The 18595-nt window shown below is 47.5% G+C and overlaps 1 long non-coding RNA gene across 1 annotated transcript; it reads left to right on the top strand.

The window, feature by feature from the left end:
• The first annotated feature begins 4515 nt into the window (after positions 1–4515).
• On the top strand, positions 4516–10289 carry LOC129151476 (uncharacterized). Its single transcript, XR_008558164.1, has 3 exons — positions 4516–4536; positions 4634–4747; positions 10227–10289. It is a non-coding gene; the product is annotated as an uncharacterized LOC129151476 (long non-coding RNA).
• Positions 10290–18595: the final 8306 nt, after the last annotated feature.

The raw sequence follows: 18595 nt of genomic DNA, 5'->3' as shown, positions 1-18595 counted from the left end.
GTTCACCGTCTCAGGGAAAAAAATAGTCATAAGTTAAAGAATACATCATATTAAAATATATTCAAATAGGTGAGGAAGAAGAAGTAATGGGGGATCTTGAGTCCCAGGGTTGGGAATGATTTAATGTCATGGAATTCACATTGTTCTCTGCAGAAGGCAGGGAAGAGGAGTAAAGAATATGATTGCTGACTGACCAGGGGAAGAGGTTAATCTCAGCTATCATCGGACCAAGAGCAGATAAATCTACAAAAACCCTAAAAGCCCAGGCAGGTCATCTATCCTTAAGGTAGGTCAGATCCCTTTTCTGTCCGTCCCATATGTCAATAGTGCTATCTCCCGTCAAAAACAGGGATATTTCCAGAGTGTGCGATCCAAGTGGCAGCAGCTACCCCCACCGCGGAGGCTTCCCTCTCTCCCAAGGTTGCTGGGGTTAAACGTGTTTTTTTGAATGAGACTGCAGTGGCTGGGCCCCATGGGACACTAGGTTATATGTAGGTTACATTTGAGTTATATTTGAGTCTCAAATGGGGCTAAATCTAAAATACTCTTCATCCATAAATAGACTTGTGTCGATAAAGATTTAGATTAAAAATATATTTAAAGCCCTGGCCAGTGTTGCTCAGTGTGGCCAGCGTTTTCCCATGCAACTGGTTCAATTCCCAGTCAAGGCACATACCTAGGTTTCGGGTTAGATCCCCAGTGGGGCTCATACAGGAGGCGACCGATTGCTGTTTCTCTCACATCAATATTTCTCTCTCTATCTCTCTCTCCCCTTCTCTCTCTCTGAAAATCGATAAAAACATATCTTCCAGTGAGAATATTTATGAAATGTATTTAAATATTCCCAAATACTTAATGTATCTGTGCAAATATGCAGGTCCATCTTGCAGCAACTTGAATCCACTGTTCTTCCTCTTTATTTTAATAATGAGGTGTTTCCAAAATACAGAAAACTATAAAGAATTCTATAGTGAACTTCCAGGTACCCATCAGCCAACTCAAAGTTTAACATCTTCCTTATTTGCCTGAGCACCTTACTTGGGATTTTTAAAATCAATGAAAACATTTCAGGTGCAGGTGAAATCCCGGTGCCATCTCTCCCAAGCTCTGTCCCCATTACCCTTCCCTGGAAGTAACCACCAGCATGAATCTGGCGTTTATCATTCCAAGAATGTTTTTATAGTCTGACAACAAAGGCATGAATTCCTAAACAATATATATGAGAATATTTTAACCTTTTATGAAATAGCAACATACTGCATATAGCCTTCTGCAGGCTGTTAAGTTTGCTTTTTTTAACTTAACATTGTGTTTTTAAAGTTGCCTGTTTTGTGACATTCATTAAACTTCCCCCACTGCATGTGAAAGGCATGGTACTAGTCAAACGGCAGGGCTCTGAGCAGGTAGATCTCATGGCTCAGCACAGCTCTCTCAATACTCAATCTCGTTCTCATACACCCCCTGCCCCCCCACACACGTCTTTCATTTCCCTCATATTTATTCTTACCTCCTCCTACTCAGAACTCCACTCAGATTCTCTCACCCCATCTCCTTCCCCATAACTCTTTCCTCACCATAAGTGTCATCTTTCCCACTTATCTTGAGTCGCAGCTGCCCTGATCTGTAGGCGTTTTTTTAAATATATTTTTATTGATTTCAGAGAGGAAGGGGAGAGAGAGAGAGATAGAAACATCGATGATGAGAGAGAATCATTGATCGGCTGCCTCCTGTACGCCCCACATTGGGGATCGAGCCCACAACCTGGGCATGTGCCCTGACCAGGAATTGAACCATGACCTCCTGGTTCATAGGTTGAATCTTAACCACTGAGCCATGCTGATTGGGCTGTAGGTGTATTTTGCCTTAAACCCTGGGCAGGTGAACAGAGGCAACACTATCTACCTGTCCAAAAAGTGCTGCGATTGTGCAGGGTAGATAAGCAGGTGGTAAGAGAGCATCCCAGTGAATCTGGGCGAGGCCTGGGGACCTGCTGGGCACCCCGCGCAAAGGTGGAGGAGAAGGAATGTGGAGGGTGCTCCCCGGAGGCACCAAGGGGAAACGAACTCCAGGAAAGAGTAGAAAACCAAGACTGGAATCCCAAGGAGATCAAGTGCCAGTGCCACGTCCACGGGGTTGGAGGAAGGACCGAAGTCAGCCTGGCAGGGCCACGTTGACCTTGTGTTTTGGCTCTATCAGTATGTGGCTCATGCAGGTGCCAGCAGCTGAGCCGAGAGCGGCCAACACAGGTAGACAGACAGCAGGAGGGTCGGAGAAAAAGTGGTGGCAGAAGGAGAAGCCATGGGAGTGGTTGAGGCGTGGGTTCGTAAGTAGCAAAACTGGCAGAGACTGCTGGGCAGGAGCAGGCACCAGGAATGACAGGAAGGCTGGCACAGGTGAGTGTCAGCTGCTGAGCAGGACGGACCAGGTTGGCCAGAACCAGAGCTGAAGTCGTGTTGGGCTTTGACTCGGGTGGAGGAGTTAGGAGAGAGTAGAAGAGACGCAGTAGCAAGCCGAGGCAGTGAATGGTCAGCGTGAACCGAGACAGGGCAGGCCAGGCCAGATGGCTGATGCTGTGGAGCCAACTTGCTGGCTGCAATCCAAGAACCAAATTAAATGGTAAGTCCAGCCTGGCGGGTGTAGCTCAGTGATAGATCATCAACCTATGAACCAGGAGGTCAGAGTTCGATCCCCAGTCAGGGCACATGCCAGGGTTGCAGGCTCTATCCCCAGTGTGGGGCATGCAGGAGGCAGCTGATCAATGATCTCTCTCATCATTGATATTTCTCTCTCTCTCTCTCCTCTCCCTTCCTCTCTAAAATCAATAAAAATATATTAAAAAACAAAACAAAACGTTAAGTCCATTTAAGTCAAGGCCAATTTTAATCTATGCTTTGCTGGTGATACAGGACCTGTAGCTATATCAATAATGCCCATGCGAAACCCACTCTGAAGTGGGGGCAATTGTCTCTGTTATTATTAGTCTGGATAGGTTCAACCAAAAGGAGAAGATGAAGGCAGAACCACTCAACTCTATATTTTTAAACTGAAGTACATTAATCCAGTTTAGGGGATCTTGAGGAAATGTAACTGACAGTGTTGAAATTCACAGAGACTTTATTTTCCAGGAATAACATCTCAGTTAGTCACATTTTTATCTTCCACTAAAGTGTACATTTAACTTAGTAGAAATAACTACCAATTGAATACTAATGTAATCTTGTTCTTTATACACAAAATAAAGAAGATTATTATGCATCAAGACTGAATCAAACATAGGTTAAAGTCTTTGGCTGAGAACAAACAATGGGCAAATTCTTAAGTTAGAATTTATAATTCCATAGTGAATTTAACTAACTTGCTAGTGTAACTAAGAATGTCAGCACATAAAAAAGATAACCCTGGGCCTGGCCGGGTAGCTCAGTTGGTTAGAGCATCGTCCTGATACGCCAAGGTTGCGGGATCCATCCCCAGTCAGGGCACATACAAAAATCAATCAGTGAATGCATAAATAAGAGGAACAAGTCAGTGTTTCTCTCGATCTTTCTCCCTTCCTCTATCTCTTTAAATCCATAAATAAATAATTTTTTTAAAAAGATAACCCTGCCAGGCCAGTGTGGCTCAGCAGTTGAGTGTCAACCTATGAACCAGGAGGTCATGTTTCGATTCCTGGTCAGGACACATGCCTGGGTTGTGCACTTGATCCTCAGTAGGGGGTGTGCAAGAGGCGACCGATAAATGATTCTCTCTCACCATTGGTGTTTCTATCTCTCCTCTCCCTTCTTTTCTCTGAAATTAATAAAGACATTTTTTAAAATGATAACTGTGTCTCAGTTGTAGCTATAGATTGTAAATCTTGTGTCACATCAAATTTTGCCAACAGATACTAATGACTTTACTGAAAACAGGATAGTTAGAATGGAATTGAAAGTGTAAACACACCCAAGTCCAGGATCATATTAGCAAATAACTTCCTTATTATGACATTAGCAAATATTCAGTCTTTAAGATGATCCATGATATATTCAACAGTTATCACGGGAGCATAATTTTTTTAAATGATTTGTCCAAAGTTTCTATTCATCCATCCTAGCAATAGAGCCAAGTGTCTGAGATACAACAGCTGCCCTGGGAATCTTGTCCAACGAGCAAGTTCACTGCTATCCACAGTTCTATCTAGTCTTTCCCACCCCCAAGCAAACACAAAAGATTTTTGTCATTCTTGGCATTGGGCAAGAGAAGTAGCAAGACATGCGGGCCAGGCTCCAGAGGCGGAATGTCCCTCCACCTGTTTTGTGCTGGAAGACAGACTTCGAGGGGTGAGGCGGTCAGGGGGGGGGGGGAGAGGGGGGGCTGTGTCCTGGAGCGGCAGCTGAATGCGCCAGCAGGACCCTTGGCAGCAGGAACTGGGCACTGAGGCTGGGCATTCAGGAGAGCTAAATGCAGAAAAGAAACTTGAGCAAACTGCTTCCTGGTATACTGAGGACCTGAATGGGAAATGAAGATGTACCAGATTCTCGCTGTTCTTACACAGCCAAGGTCAGATTTTCAACTCCTATTTATTCTGGTATTTCCCCCCAAAAGTGCTATGGCAATGAACAAAGGCAATAAAAACTCGCTCTTTTTTTTCTTTTAGAAAAGTGCTACTGCTGTATTACGCTCTTGCTTGCAAAGCTCCCCCATCCCAAAGTAACAGCTTCATACCACAGTCAAGCACAACCACGGTGGAAAGGTTCCTCCAGGAAGACAGGTGACTTATTCTAACTCTCAAAGGGACAGCTCCGTAGGTGGGAGGGCGGAATGTGCCAGCTTACTTGTTGACCATTTCTCGTGTGATGTCATGTGAACAAAGAGCTGGGGCTAAAGTCTGGCCTCTCCGGCCTGGCAGACAAAAACCCCGTCACTCAGCAGGCCACCTGGACTGGGAGAACTTGAGGCAGGAAGGACTACCTCCAGAGTTGAGCACGCATTAGCTGAGGAGGTGGGCTGGCAGCAGGAGGGGGAGCAGGCGCAGGCTGTTGTGAGTTTTGTGCCGTGTGCCCGGTGCCTTCTGGAACCCGGAATTACAACCTAGAAGCCTAGCAGTTTGGGAGCATTCCTCCAGCAGCTTTCAGTTTTTCAGGAAGCACAAAAGTAATTGTTTACTCAAAATGAGACCTCAAGGATGACTTTTAGTTAGGAAAAAAAATCTTCACTCTAGTTTCCTCTTAAAAAAATAAATTCGTTATTATGGAACAAATGTGTTTGCTTATAAACAAAGTCTTTCAAAACAGACCTTCTATGGGGACAATCCTATTAAAAGGGGTTTTCAGTGAGAAGTGGAATAAAACATTCTATCATAGAGAAAAGTGTTTAAGGGGTGTAGTTTTTCCAATTATTTTCATTAAAAACTGACAAACAGTGGCTAACCTCCCATTAAACTCTGCATCTAATTCATGGGAGTCCTGGATATTTGAAAAGACTGCCCTGGGAGAGGCCATGGAAAATTCCAGGCCTGTGTGTCCACAGGGACTTCCTTGTGGAGTGTCCCGGATTTGAGACCTTGCCTCTTGGCTGGGGCTGCAGGGAATGGTAGCAACCAGTAGAGGCAAACCTTGCTGAGCCGGGAGCCGGAAGCCCCGTCCTGGAGCCAGGGTCCTTCTCCTGGAGCCGGAAGCCGGGGGCCCTGTCCTGGAGCCAGGGTCCTTCTCCCGGAGCCGGAAGCCGGAAGCCCCGTCCTGGAGCCAGGGTCCTTCTCCTGGAGCCGGAAGCCGGGGGCCTTCTCCCGGAGCCGGGAGCCGGGGGCCTTCTCCCGGAGCCGGAAGCCGGGGGCCTTCTCCCGGAGCCGGAAGCTGGGGGCCCTGTCCTGGCGTGGCAGATCCTCCAGGGCCCAGGCAGAGCGTGCACCTCACTTCCACAGGGTCGAGAAATGTGGGCAACAGCATCTATTACCAACCTCCCTCATTTCGTCGGCAAGAACAAAGTGAGCTGTTTCAATTGGCACAGAAGTGCATTTGCTCATTAAACTGACAGCACTGCTCAGAGACCTATCCTGTGCCGGTTGTGTGCTCAGTGCTGGGTGTAAAGGTGAATGAGACTCATGGGCCCACAGTCAGGATGGTCCAAAACTGACGTAGGTAAATCATTCTGGACAACAACCCAGCTGGGACCCGGGTTCCTCACCCTCCCTCCAGGGGTGTTGCACCCAAACTTCGCAAGGGACCCGTGTCTTCCTTCCATAGGACCCAGAACCTCGGGTGCTGGACAGCTGCTGTGCCAGGGAGATACTGTAAAAAGCTAACATCCAGCCCCAGACTGGATGATTCCAAGAAGTCTGACTCCATCCCACCGGCCACGTCTTTCTCAGTCTTGCCCTAGAGGAGAGCAGCAGGGGCAGGGGCCCTTCCCTGGATGGCCGCCCATGACGTGTCCCGCAGAGAACTCTCCTCTCTCTCATTTGTTCTTGCGTGTAAGTTTCCCAGTGAAGCCCACGAGGTCTCATGGATTCATCAGAGGCCCGGCTGCACGACAGTGACGAGCACGTGAGGATCCGTCTTACACAGCAGTGCTTCCCAGCTTCTGTGACACTGCACGCGCAAGGCTGAGATCACCCGTTCTAGAACTCCTGTCCTTCGCAAAAAGGATTTAATTTTCAGTTCTGGTGGGGTTGCCGAGGGAGGGAGTCTGCAGCCTGTCCTAGCGGGAGTACAAAGGCGGTGCCAAGGAACTCCAGGGCGCCTTCTCCAGCAGCTTGGCTCCTCCGTGACCCTGACCCTGACCCTGACCCTGACCCTGTCTATCTGAAACCTCCCTCAACTACTGACTGACTGTACAGATGTTTGTTTCATGTCTCCATTCATTTAGTCAATCAAAGCTGTATGAACTTAAGAGATAATGAACAGGAAAGTGCCTGGAAAATGTATAACAGCTAACATTATTTGAATTTCAAAGGTGTCTAGCATTTATTAGTTTTATTTCTATCCATTCCATTCATTCTTTGTTTTTTAATATAGGGTATTTTTATTGACTTGAGAGAGAGGAAAGGAGAGGGAGAGAGAGATAGTAACATCAATGATGAGAGAGAATCATTGATCGACTGCCTCCTGCACGCCCCACACTGGGGATTGAGCCCACAGCCTGGGCATGTGCCCTGACAGGGAATGGAACTGTGACCTCCTGGTTCATAGGTTGATACTCAACCACTGAGCCATGCTGGCTGGGCCTCTTTTTTGTTTTTAAGCTAGGAATTTACTAGTATTCTCCAGATGAAGCCCAGACTATACAATACACATGCATGGACCTGCTCTGACCGACCGAACGGAGGCGGAGGTGGAGATAGAACTCCAAGGACTCCAAGGAGCACAGTGGAAAAGCACTGGAAGAGACGCCAAAAGGGTAGAAAAGTTCAAAAATTCCCTAAAAATGTTAAGTCTCACCTTCTCTGTAGCTTGACTGTGATGGTGAATCTACAAACCTACACGTGTGATGAAACTGCATAGAGCAGAACGCACACCTACACAAAGGGGCACCTGTAAAACTGGTGCTGTCGGAAAGATGGGCGGCTTGTACCCATGAGCATCTCCTGGCTCTGGTATTGGCCTGTAGCTTTGCAGGATGTCACAACTGGGGGAAACTGGGTACAGGGCACACAGGCTCTCTCTGTTATTTCTCCCAACTGCAGGTGACTCTGCAATTACCTTAGAATAAAGAATTTCATTAAAGTAAATAAGTAAATCCACAGCGTGAATTTCTCCTCTTGTCCTTTTCCTCCTCCTGAAATTGCAGCTGGCCAAACAAAAATCTACCTGGGACCACCAGGGCATCCATATTAATGGACATAGGCAGGTGTACCAGGAAGCCTTCAGGTATAACTTCATTGTAGACTTCTAAAGAAAATGTTTGAACCTGGCCAGCATGCCTCAGTGGTTGAGTGTCGACCTATGAACCAGGAGGTCACGGTCCATTCCTGATCAGGGCATATGCTCAGGTTGCAGGCTGGATCCCCAGTGTGGGGCATGCAGGAGGCAGCCGATCAATGGTTCTCTCTCATCATTGATGTTTCTATCTCTCTCTCCCTTGCCCTCAAAATCAATAAAAATCTTTTTTAAAAAAATAAAGAGAATGTTTTACACTTTTTTTTTTTTATTCACCAAAGTCCCTAAGAGGAGGAGACGCAGTGAATGTTGAATGAGAGAATGATAAATGTCTTGAGAGGTCAATGTCCCACCCACACCTACTCTCAGTATTTCTAGTTTCCTGGGGAAACAGCAGAGGCTGTGTCTTGAGGTAAAACGGGGCCTCACATAAGGCAAGCACAGTGGGGACCACAGGCCTCGCTCTGAAACCGTGGCTCACCCCGACCTTGCAGGACAGCTAGGGAGGAGCTCTTGTGTGGTTCAGTGACACACAGGCTCTCCCCTGACCAGCTCTTGTGAATTTTTTGACATAAATGTGCATATATATTCGGTATTTTTGTGGGGAAGACATTGTGATATGGGGGTGTTTCTCTTCACAATCTATAACTAGGTATTTCAAATAGTAGGTCAATTAAAACAATTAAGTACTACGTAACATATGTTGAGCCTAATTTTATTTATTTTTTAAATCGTGACTTTATCTTTTAAAAATATTTTTATTGATTTCAGAGAGGAAGGGAGAGGGAGAGAAAGAAACATCAATGATGAGAGAGAATCACTGGTCAGCTGCCTCCTGCATGCCCCACACTGGGGATTGAGCCTGCAACCCAGGCATGTGCCCTGACCAGGAATCCAACCGGGACCTCCTGGTGCACAGGTCAACGTTCAACCACTGAGCCATGCTGGTCGGGCATGAGTCTAATTTTAGACTGTTAGCATCCACAGGTATCAGCACCGCTGCCAGACATGATACACCTGCTTGCCTCTGTGGATATGGCTGGGACCTTTTGTGACTTGGAGTGTAGTCCCAAGTGTAGTTGCTGGGATGGCTAAGAACCGAGGAGGCATGAGGGATGGTGCTAGGACTTAGATTTTAGGACTTGGTGTTAAGCCCCAGTGCTTCGATGGGTGAGGCCCAGAAGGAGGGAAACGTCACACAAAATCTTCATGGCTCTCAGTCCTAAGCATCGCTGCTTCAGATCCCAGGTGACACAGCAGAGCTCCGAGCCACAGGAAGGGGCCCTCCCCTGCCTGACCCCCACGGCAGTGACAGCCCTGCCACTGTCCTCGTGGCCCCGCAGGAAGCAGGCCTGGAGGAGCCAGAGCAGGAGAAAGGAGCAGGTGAATCTGCGGGTGTGTGAGCAAGAATGACACATCCTGTCGGGGACGCCCAGAAGTAGCTGGAGGACATGGAGGTTGAGTGGAGATCTGTTGTTACCTCTATAATCTGGACATCAAAGGAAAGGGAACCTGATTTCACGGAGTCTGGGAGACCTGGACATGCTGTAGCTGAACTGTAATTGCAATTAATAGGCTAGTTTATAAGTCACCTAGTCCACAGAGTAATTGGCGGCTTACAATAAAACAAGGAGAATATTGCCATTGCCCAGACTGAGACACAGGCTAAAGAATCTGTACTAGGTGATACAAAAAGAGACTAATACAGAACGTGGGAAGAATGAAACTTGGGTACTTTTTTACCACAAGTCCCAGCATGTCTTTCCAAGAACTTGGGAGTGGAAATATGGATGGAAAATAAATGGAGGACTTGTCTTGGGCATTTCCACTCTACTTAAGACTGAGAAAATGTCAGTACCCATCAAAGGATGAGGGGTGGATGGATGTGGGTACTTTGGTACCACTACTGAGCCCAGGGTGTCTTTAGCTTTTGAGCCACTTCCAAACCAGTCCTGTCAACTCCCACAGGACACATAGCTCCCTCTCCTCCGGTAAGAGCCACGTGGGGTGCAGACGATGGGTCGCACATGTCAGAAGGCATGGCTACAGCCCTGGAAAAGCCTCCAGCCCTCTGGCATCCCACTGTGGGTTCCGATGAGAAACACCTTCCAGCAAACTCTCTACTGTGAGAGCAGCTTCCCTGAGAACAGAAGCAGGGAAGCACTCAGCGGCAGCCCAGCTGGACCATCCCATACTGTTGGCCCACTTCCTCTTGCAACTGAGCTTTACTAGTATCGCTCACCCTCCGGCTCTTGGCTGGTAAGCGACGTCCTCAGGAAAGCCTTCCCTGACTAGGCTAGCCTTGCATTGCCCCCTTTACTTCCTCATGCGTACCATTAGTTAAAATTGAAATAACTGTGTACTGAACTACTGCAGGTAATACGGACAAGGATCGTGCCCATATTGTTCACCAATGGACCCTCGGTGCCTGGCACGTGGTAAGTAAAAAGCATGTGTTGCATGAACGAATGTTAACGACATCTGCAGAGCTCTCCCTACATGGCCTAAGGCTTCGGCTAACGCACTTGATGCTTCGCCTCATTTGTCCCACTTCTGCAATATTTTGTTTTTGTTCTTAATCCTCACCTGAGGATATTTTTTCCATTGATTTTTAGAGAGAGTGGAAAGGAGGAGGGAGGGAAGAAGGAGGGAGGGAGGGAGGGAGAGAGGGAGAGAGAGAGAGAGAGAGAGAGAGAGAGAGAGAGAGAGAGAGACATCAATGTGAGAGAAGGGCATTGATTTGTTGCCTCCTGCATACCGATCGAACCTACAACCCAGGTACATGCTCTTGACTGGAAATTGAACCTGTGACCCTTAGGTTCACAGGCCACTGCCCAAACCACTGAGAAACACTGGCCAAGGCTGCCATAAATATTGTTTTAATATTATATAAGCAATAGTGAATACATGATGGGAAGGGAAGAAGGGAAGGAGGGAGGGAGAGAGGAGAGAGAGAGAGAGAGAGAGAGAGAGAGAGAGAGAGAGAGAGAGAGACATCAATGTGAGAGAAGGGCATTGATTTGTTGCCTCCTGCATACCGATCGAACCTACAACCCAGGTACATGCTCTTGACTGGAAATTGAACCTGTGACCCTTAGGTTCACAGGCCACCGCCCAAACCACTGAGAAACACTGGTCAAGGCTGCTATGAATATTGTTTTAATATTATATAAGCAATAAGTGAATACATGATCTCTAAAATATTCTAACAACACATAAATATGAAAGTGATGGTCTTATATATGTAAATTATGCCACAATCAAGCTACTTTAAAAAAGGGTAACACATTCAGAGTGTTTTAGTGAGAGTCTAATCAGAAGGCAGAAGCAGTGATAGATGCTGCAGAGGGAGTTTAATACAGGTGATGGACGAGGTGAGAGGCCAGAGATAGCCCACCATCCACCTGAGGCTCAAGGGCTGAAGGAGAAGGCAGTGTTACTGGAGCCCAGTGCTGACGCTGTACAGCAGGGGCTGGGGACATGGACAAGATGCTGCCTGACACCATCAGAAGCAGAGGGGGAGAAAGAGCCTGGCTTCTCCCCTCCTCATTCTCAGTGTTCCACCACAGGCCAGTTCTGTAAGGGCATCTAGGAAAATAGCTCCCAGGGATGCAAAGCCCAGATTGAGGGAGCAGAGAATAGATCTGAGAGCAAACGGACAAAACCCCAGCAGGTGCAGTTTAAAATAAAATACATAAATAGCATCAGGATGTCTGCAATGTTCTAAATGTATCACATCATTTTTACAGGGATGAAATCTAGCTAAAATGCCGTGGGGAGCAGCTTGATTCACCGAATCGGGTACAGCAGCGGAGCACAGAGCGAGGCGGCAGCAGGGAGGTGTGTGCAGGAGAAATGCACTCCCAGCGGAGGGAAAGGCAGGTCACAGTGGTAGCTCAGAGGACAGGTGTGGGTGCAGGTCTGGTTCCAAGGCAGCCAGGCCAGGCCTGCTCAGCAGAGAGTGGGAAGGAGGCGGGGTCATGGTCAAGGAGTCAGAGATTTTAGACCTCAGAGAACTCAGGTTTCAACTCATGACTTCTGCCAAATGAGGAACCAAAACGCAGAGAAGTGATGGGGGAGGCCCCAGCAGCCCAAAGGACAAACGCCTGTTTCTTGACATCTTTTGCTTCATGGGGCATGGCGGGGAGGCGCTGGAAGACAGTTGAGCACCGAGCAGCCCCGCAGAGAAGCTCTGGCGAGAAAGGAGGGGCTCTGGAAGCAGCTGCTCCACACAACCTGGTTTGTAGTGTCTGGGCACCTGGCATGTCTTACAGAGGGAAGCGCCAAAGGAGACCTTTTCCTTAGAAGCGCCTCCAGCCTCCAGAGTCTGCATTTAATGGCCTTTGGCAAAACTGTGGAACCTTCAGCATGTGCTAGACGCAAAGATGAATAAAATGCATTAAGGAACGAGCCTGGGCCTCCAGGAGTTCTCAGTCTCACGGGGGATCAGGAGCGATTCAGATGATGCTGCTGCAATGTGGTAAATATAATGAGATCGGTGGCACGGAGGAGGAGTGAGTCATTGCTGGGGAGGGCAGCTCAGGTGTGGGCACAGAGAAGGCTGCACAAGGGCGACATCAGAGAAGGTGTAGAAGGAGGACTAGGAGCTCCAACTCCAATTTTAAAACAGCAGCATTAACCAACCTTGCCTGAAACACCACTGTTACTCCTCAAGGATTTACAAAGCAACCGTTCTTGCCCTACTTACCTCCCGTTGTGCAATGGAAACCACACATACCTAACATTTTTTTTAAAGTGACAGATAAAATGAGTCCACTGGCCCCATCGATCAGGATCAGCAGGGCCAGATTGACCTTCAGAGACCGAAAAGGTATGATGATCCCCACGCGTAGTTTTTGATTGAATTTATTGGGATGACATTGGTTAAGAAAACTATATAGGTTTCAGGTGTGCAAGTCTACACCATCTGTATATTGCTCCCCACGTGTACTTTAATATGAGAGCCGTGCCCTCAAATGCCTCTGAGTCCAGCAAAGTCTCGTCTCTTCCCACACACCTCCTTTTATATGTTTTTGCAACTTTCAAAGAGCCGACCATTACCCACATAATGTTTTTCTCATCCTTTGGGTGCCCTAGCATTGGGGGTGCCCCACACACGTGTTGGCGGCCTGCAGGTGATCCTGCCCCGAGGGGGCAGCCCCTTTGCACACGCCAAGACACCCAGCGGAGGCTGTCCTCAACAAGTTCATGTTCCTATTTTTAACCAAGTGGACTCAGACCTGTCCCTTCACTTCCCCACACAGCACATGCACTGCGATTCTGATCTTTATCTCTTTCTGTCAATACGCTCACCTTGCAACTCAGGAAGGTCATCTGAAGGCCTGAAGGTCTGGTTAACCGTAAAGGAAGGCTGACGTGAGGAATGATTTCCTTGTACTGGCTTCAGCAGCTCGTGGCAAGAGGAAGACCGTATTACGGCAGAGTGCTGATGAACACAGGCTTTTGAAATAGACGTGGCTGGTTCGACTTGTGGCCTTTCATTTGGCCACATGATCTTGGGCAAGTTACTTTACACTGCTGAGCCCAAGCTTTATCCTCTACAGAATGTGGACATTCTACAGAGGTCATTCTTTCCACCAACATCAGATATACTCCTACCAAGTGCCAGGCACTATTCTTGAAGAGAGAGCTATAACAGGGAACAAAGATTCCTGTCCTTACACAGAGCTACATTCCAGTGGAAGAAGATAGACAACAAAAATGAACAAATAGATTATATTAGTATATTATGTTAGAAAGGAAAGGGGCTAGGCAGTGTTGGCAGCGTTGCTGTTTTAGATGGACTGACCAGAAGAGCCGAGTGAGGAGGTGACTAGGTGATTGTGATGTAGCAGTAGGTGGACATGCAGAGGGGCAGCCTTCCAGACAGAGGGACACCCTGAGGCAGGAGCAGACCAAGTATGTTTGAGGAACAGTGTGTCTGCCTCGGAGGGTGGGGACATGTGGAGGGAAATGAGGTCAGAGAGTGAGAGAGCCAGGGAGTGGCATCTCTGACTCACATTTGAATGGGATCACTGGGCTGCTGGGTTGAGGACAGGTTTAGGAGGGCGAGGGAGGACACTGGGAAACCAGGGTGGAAACCACTGCAGTGAGCAAGGTGAGAGATGAAGTATGGGATGTCCTTAATGTGGTGCCTGACATGAACCAAGTCTGTGACCTGAATCTACACAGAGGGAAGATCTGGCAGGGAAGACCTCGGCTTGGTTCTTTCCTGCAACTTTCTCAGCCCTCCGTCTGCTGCCATCATCACTGTCCTCCTACCACTCTGCTCCTAATCTTCTCCCCCTTTCCCTCTTCCTCTGCCTCCTGCTCAGTCTTCTGTCTGCCCTTCTTTACTCCTAGGAATGGTCTGTTCTTCCAGGGCACAGTCCTGGGGGGTGGTCTTGAGTCTTGGGGAGACAGCAGTGTACCTCTTGGCTTGTTGGTTCCACAGGGCACATCAGAAGGATGAGGGAGGCAGGAACGGAAGGTGCCCAAGAGAGGGCTTTGCAAGAGGGTTGCGCTGGTGCCACAGCAGAATAGCCTGCCCAGAGGTCAGCCAGAAAGGGAGCCCCAATGGGTGTTTCAGGGGATTCCTGAAAGGTTGCTGAGGCAGGGAGTTCGAGGCTGACACGATCACTGGATAGACCAGGAGAGCAAAGATCAAAAGGCCATTTGCAGGAAATCAGGAAGTATAGGCAAACCATGCCAGTAACCCTACAACCTTCAGCACCAAAGCAAAAGATTCTCAGAAGGAACCTCATTGGTACTAGCTGCCATTTGGTGTCACAATATGGGGTAAATTGTCACAGAGGGCAGGAGGGGTATTCCCAGAAGCCACTCTGACAATAGGACTACCAGCCATGACTTAACTAGACATAGAAGTGTCTCAAAAATCACAAGAATGCATCCCATTAAAGCTTAACTCAATGTGTCCCCAGCTCAACTTTCCCATAGAGAGAGCCCTAAGATATCATGGCCATTCTAGTCCCCCTGATCAGGTGACAGAAGGGACGTCAGAGAAGAGAGAGACAGGGCCTTGACTGATTGTAATTTTAAATCTCTATTGCTAATTTTACTAGAACCCATGATTCTGTGCACAATTGCTAGACCTCTCCCAGGCCCTGGGTGGTGTTATAGGTGAAGGCTCCTGAAGCGTAAGCCTCCCATGGAAAATCTGCCTCTGCCTAGAACAGAGGGACTTGAACTTCACTGGCCAGAGAGCTGTCCCAGCTGAGGAGGGGGCTTCAGGCCAGTGTGCAGGGTTCCCTGGGGCCACTGTTGTGACCATAACGCTTCATTCAGCTTGGAAGCTGCTCATAGCATTACTAGGTAATTTATTAAATGCATACAAATTTGAATTAGTAGATAATGAGCCACTTCGTGTAGCCTGAACACTAAGACATGGAATCACTCCTTTTTAAGTAAACAGGCCCCAAGTTTGTCCTCAGTACAAAAATGTACTGAGCGCATACTCTATGTGGGCACTGCTAAGCTCACAAGTAAGCCCCAACCCTACTTTTATGGGCCCTCAGGGGAAGAGACACATAACCCAGCAATTAGCCAAGTCTGTAGTTACTGGGCTAGCGAGAAAAAATTCAGGTCCTGCTAAGGGTATGGGAGGAGGGGTCCTAAACTAGTGAAGGTGACAGGAAAGACACAAGGATTCATTCTCCCAGCAGTTATTTATGGGACTATTCTTTGCCCACAGGCGCTGCCACTAAGCTAACGATGAGCAGAAGCTGTCTGCTGGGGGAGCCGGGGTCACAGATTCCGACTGCATCGGTCTGTCAATGACAACCTGATGGTGGCCTCCAGGGAGGGCAGTGCAGGTGCCTAGAGGGCAGGGAGTATGCAGGAGGGCTGGCAGATAGGACAGGTGTCAGAAGAGGCCCAGGGCACTGAGGACCAGAGGCAGTGCTAACCAGTGGGTGACAAGGGGGAGGGCTAGGGGGAATCGTCTAGGCCAGTGGTCGGCAAACTCATTAGTCAACAGAGCCAAATATCAACAGCACAACCACTGAAATTTCTTTTGAGAGCCAAATTTTTTAAACTTAAACTTCTTCTAACACCACTTCTTCAAAATAGACTCGCCCAGGCCATGGTATTTTGTGGAAGAGCCACACTCAAGGGGCCAAAGAGCCACATGTGGCTCGCGAGCTGCAGTTTGCCGACCACGGTTCTCGGCAAAAGGAGCTGCAGGACAAAGGCCCAGGACAGGCAGAGCTGTAGGGGGAGAAAAATAAAAAGAGGCTGGGTGCTGGGGCAGCTCCCGGGCAGGTCGGGGCTGGAATGATAGGAACAGGCTGTCGGACCTAAAACCAATGGGAGCCCCAGAAGGTTCTGAGGAGGGGAAAGAAATCGTGCAAATGGCATTTTACACAGATTGCTCCGGCTGCTGTGAGAATATTGGGTTACCCGGGCTGCATCCGAGTGACTTCCCCTTTCTCACCCTCCTTTCCGGTAGCCACGGAGATCTGAGTAAATGGGTGCCCGATAGGCAGTTAAAAGCGCCCCAACAATGGAGGGCTGTGTGCTTGGAGGAGAGCACACTGCCCCAGTCAGGCGGGCAGATCACATCTCCCTCCACCTCCTGTCGGCCGGGCGCACGCAGGGGCCACTCACCCTCTCTAGCACCCACTTTCCACCCAGTCTGTGAAATAGGGAGAGCGATGCATCCTCCACTGCATTGAATGAGCAAAAAGAGTGTTGCAAACTACCTGGCAGAACACAGGACACACCAGCTGTTATTGGAAGTAACTGCCATGTAGTTAAGCCAGTCAGAGGAAGATTTCTAACCAAAAGTCATACCAGCGCACAGAGCACAAGCTCGCCTATGAAAAATATATAAGTACACGCAATATTATACATGTGGACGCATTTTTATAGACAGCTGTCTAATGAAATCGTGCTAATACTGGTGTTGGAAAACAAGTCTAGATAACTTATGCAATTTAGATACATACAATACAGTTTAAAATTTGTCTCAATAAGCTATATCGTATATGAACTGCCTAGTCTCTGCCTTTTCCTGTACGCAGTTGCTCTCTGGAGAAACTGAATGCATTTGTTAGCTTGTCCATCCTCCGGACTGCACAGCACTAGTTTCTTAAGGATGATTTTACTTATCTGTTTCTCCAGAGCCTACCCGAGAGCCTGGCACTCAGTAGTAGGTGCTCATTAAATACTTACAGAAAGGAAAAATGAATGAATGTATCTAACTTCTGAGTCTGACATCTGTATTTTATGAGCCAAAATCAAGACACACTGTCTGTTCTACAGAATATGAGTGTCCTAGAGAGACTCGGCATGAACTACTTGAAATCCAGACCGACCTGGAAAGTTCAGGATAGATAATCAGCATATACCTCAAAATAACTGTGTCTGTTTTAAAGGAGCTACGACAAGTAGCTATAACGAGTTCCACTGTGACCTTGGGTGATGCTGGTTTTTTCAGCATAAAAACTGTTCCAAGTCCTTTGCTCATAGTAGAAAGAACAATCTAGAGGATTTTAAAGGATTTCTGTTCAACCACTGCCACAAGGACCCTGGATCAGCTTTTCTCTTATCTCACTCGGTATAATGAATGCGTTGCCCTGATCAGACATCTACTGGCACAAAAAGAGCAAGTGAAACAGCCATACATTTTGTTTGTCAAGCGCAGCTGAGCCCAGCTCAACAGAGTGTCAATTCAAAAGAGGGAAATAAAATATGCAGCCGAGTTGGGAGGCAAGGAACAAAGAATCCAGTATGACAATGAACAGGGGAGCTGAACACCCTTTCAGACCACCGTCAGGAAGAGGCTAGAGAAGAGGTGAACCGGAGAAGGAAGCCTGAAAGGAGAGAAAAGACCAATCTTAATGAAGGTTCGAAGATGTTGGTTTAAAGAGTATTTTTTTAAGTCAGGTTTACAGGATTATAACTTCCACAATAAAACGTACCCTCTTAGTGGAGAGCTCTATGCATTTTAAACATCACATCCAGTTGTGTAGCTACCATGACAAAGATATAGAACAGTGTCATCATCCCCCACGTGCCCTCTGGCCCCTTGGTAATCAACTCCTCCCTCACCCTGAGCTCCTGGCAACCACTATTCTGTTTCCTGTTCCTCTAGTTTTGCCTGCTTTAAAGGTATTTAATTTAATAACGAAACTTAAAATGGGGAGGAGGGAGGAACTGAGATTTTTTTCCTACCTCCCACTCACTTCCTACATCCTTGAATACCATCCTTAATATATATAAGTATCTACTATTTGCCAAATCTTTTACGTATATCTTCTTTGATTTTTTTCAGCTTGTCCACGAAGAAGGCTTCCCCATTTCCCAGGTGGGGAAGACACTCAAACAGGTATCAGGCTGGTAAGAGGCAGAGCACAGATTCAAAATCCAAGTTGACAAAAAATGTCACCATGGCTTACCTCGGGATGTTAGATTATAGCTAGTTTGTGCTTTCTTCTTTATACATTATTTGTACTAGCAAGGTTTTCAACAATGAATTTATACTACTTTTATGAAAATATGTAAGTAAATATATAAGTACATACTACATACATACACACATATATACAACATCTGTTTTCAAAGCTCTTTGCTGAGCAAAGGGGAGAAAAATAGGAAAAAAAAGGTTTAGAAGGGGATAAAGGAAAGGCTCCTCTTAGCCACTGGTATCCATTCAGAAACGAGAAACCAAATTCACCAAAAGAGCCAGAGCACAGCTTTGCTCTGTCTCCAGAGCGCATCAGAGT

This window comes from Eptesicus fuscus, chromosome 14, assembly GCF_027574615.1.
Source record: "Eptesicus fuscus isolate TK198812 chromosome 14, DD_ASM_mEF_20220401, whole genome shotgun sequence".
Classification (NCBI taxonomy): domain Eukaryota; kingdom Metazoa; phylum Chordata; class Mammalia; order Chiroptera; family Vespertilionidae; genus Eptesicus; species Eptesicus fuscus.
This window is presented reverse-complemented; position numbering and strand designations above follow the sequence as displayed.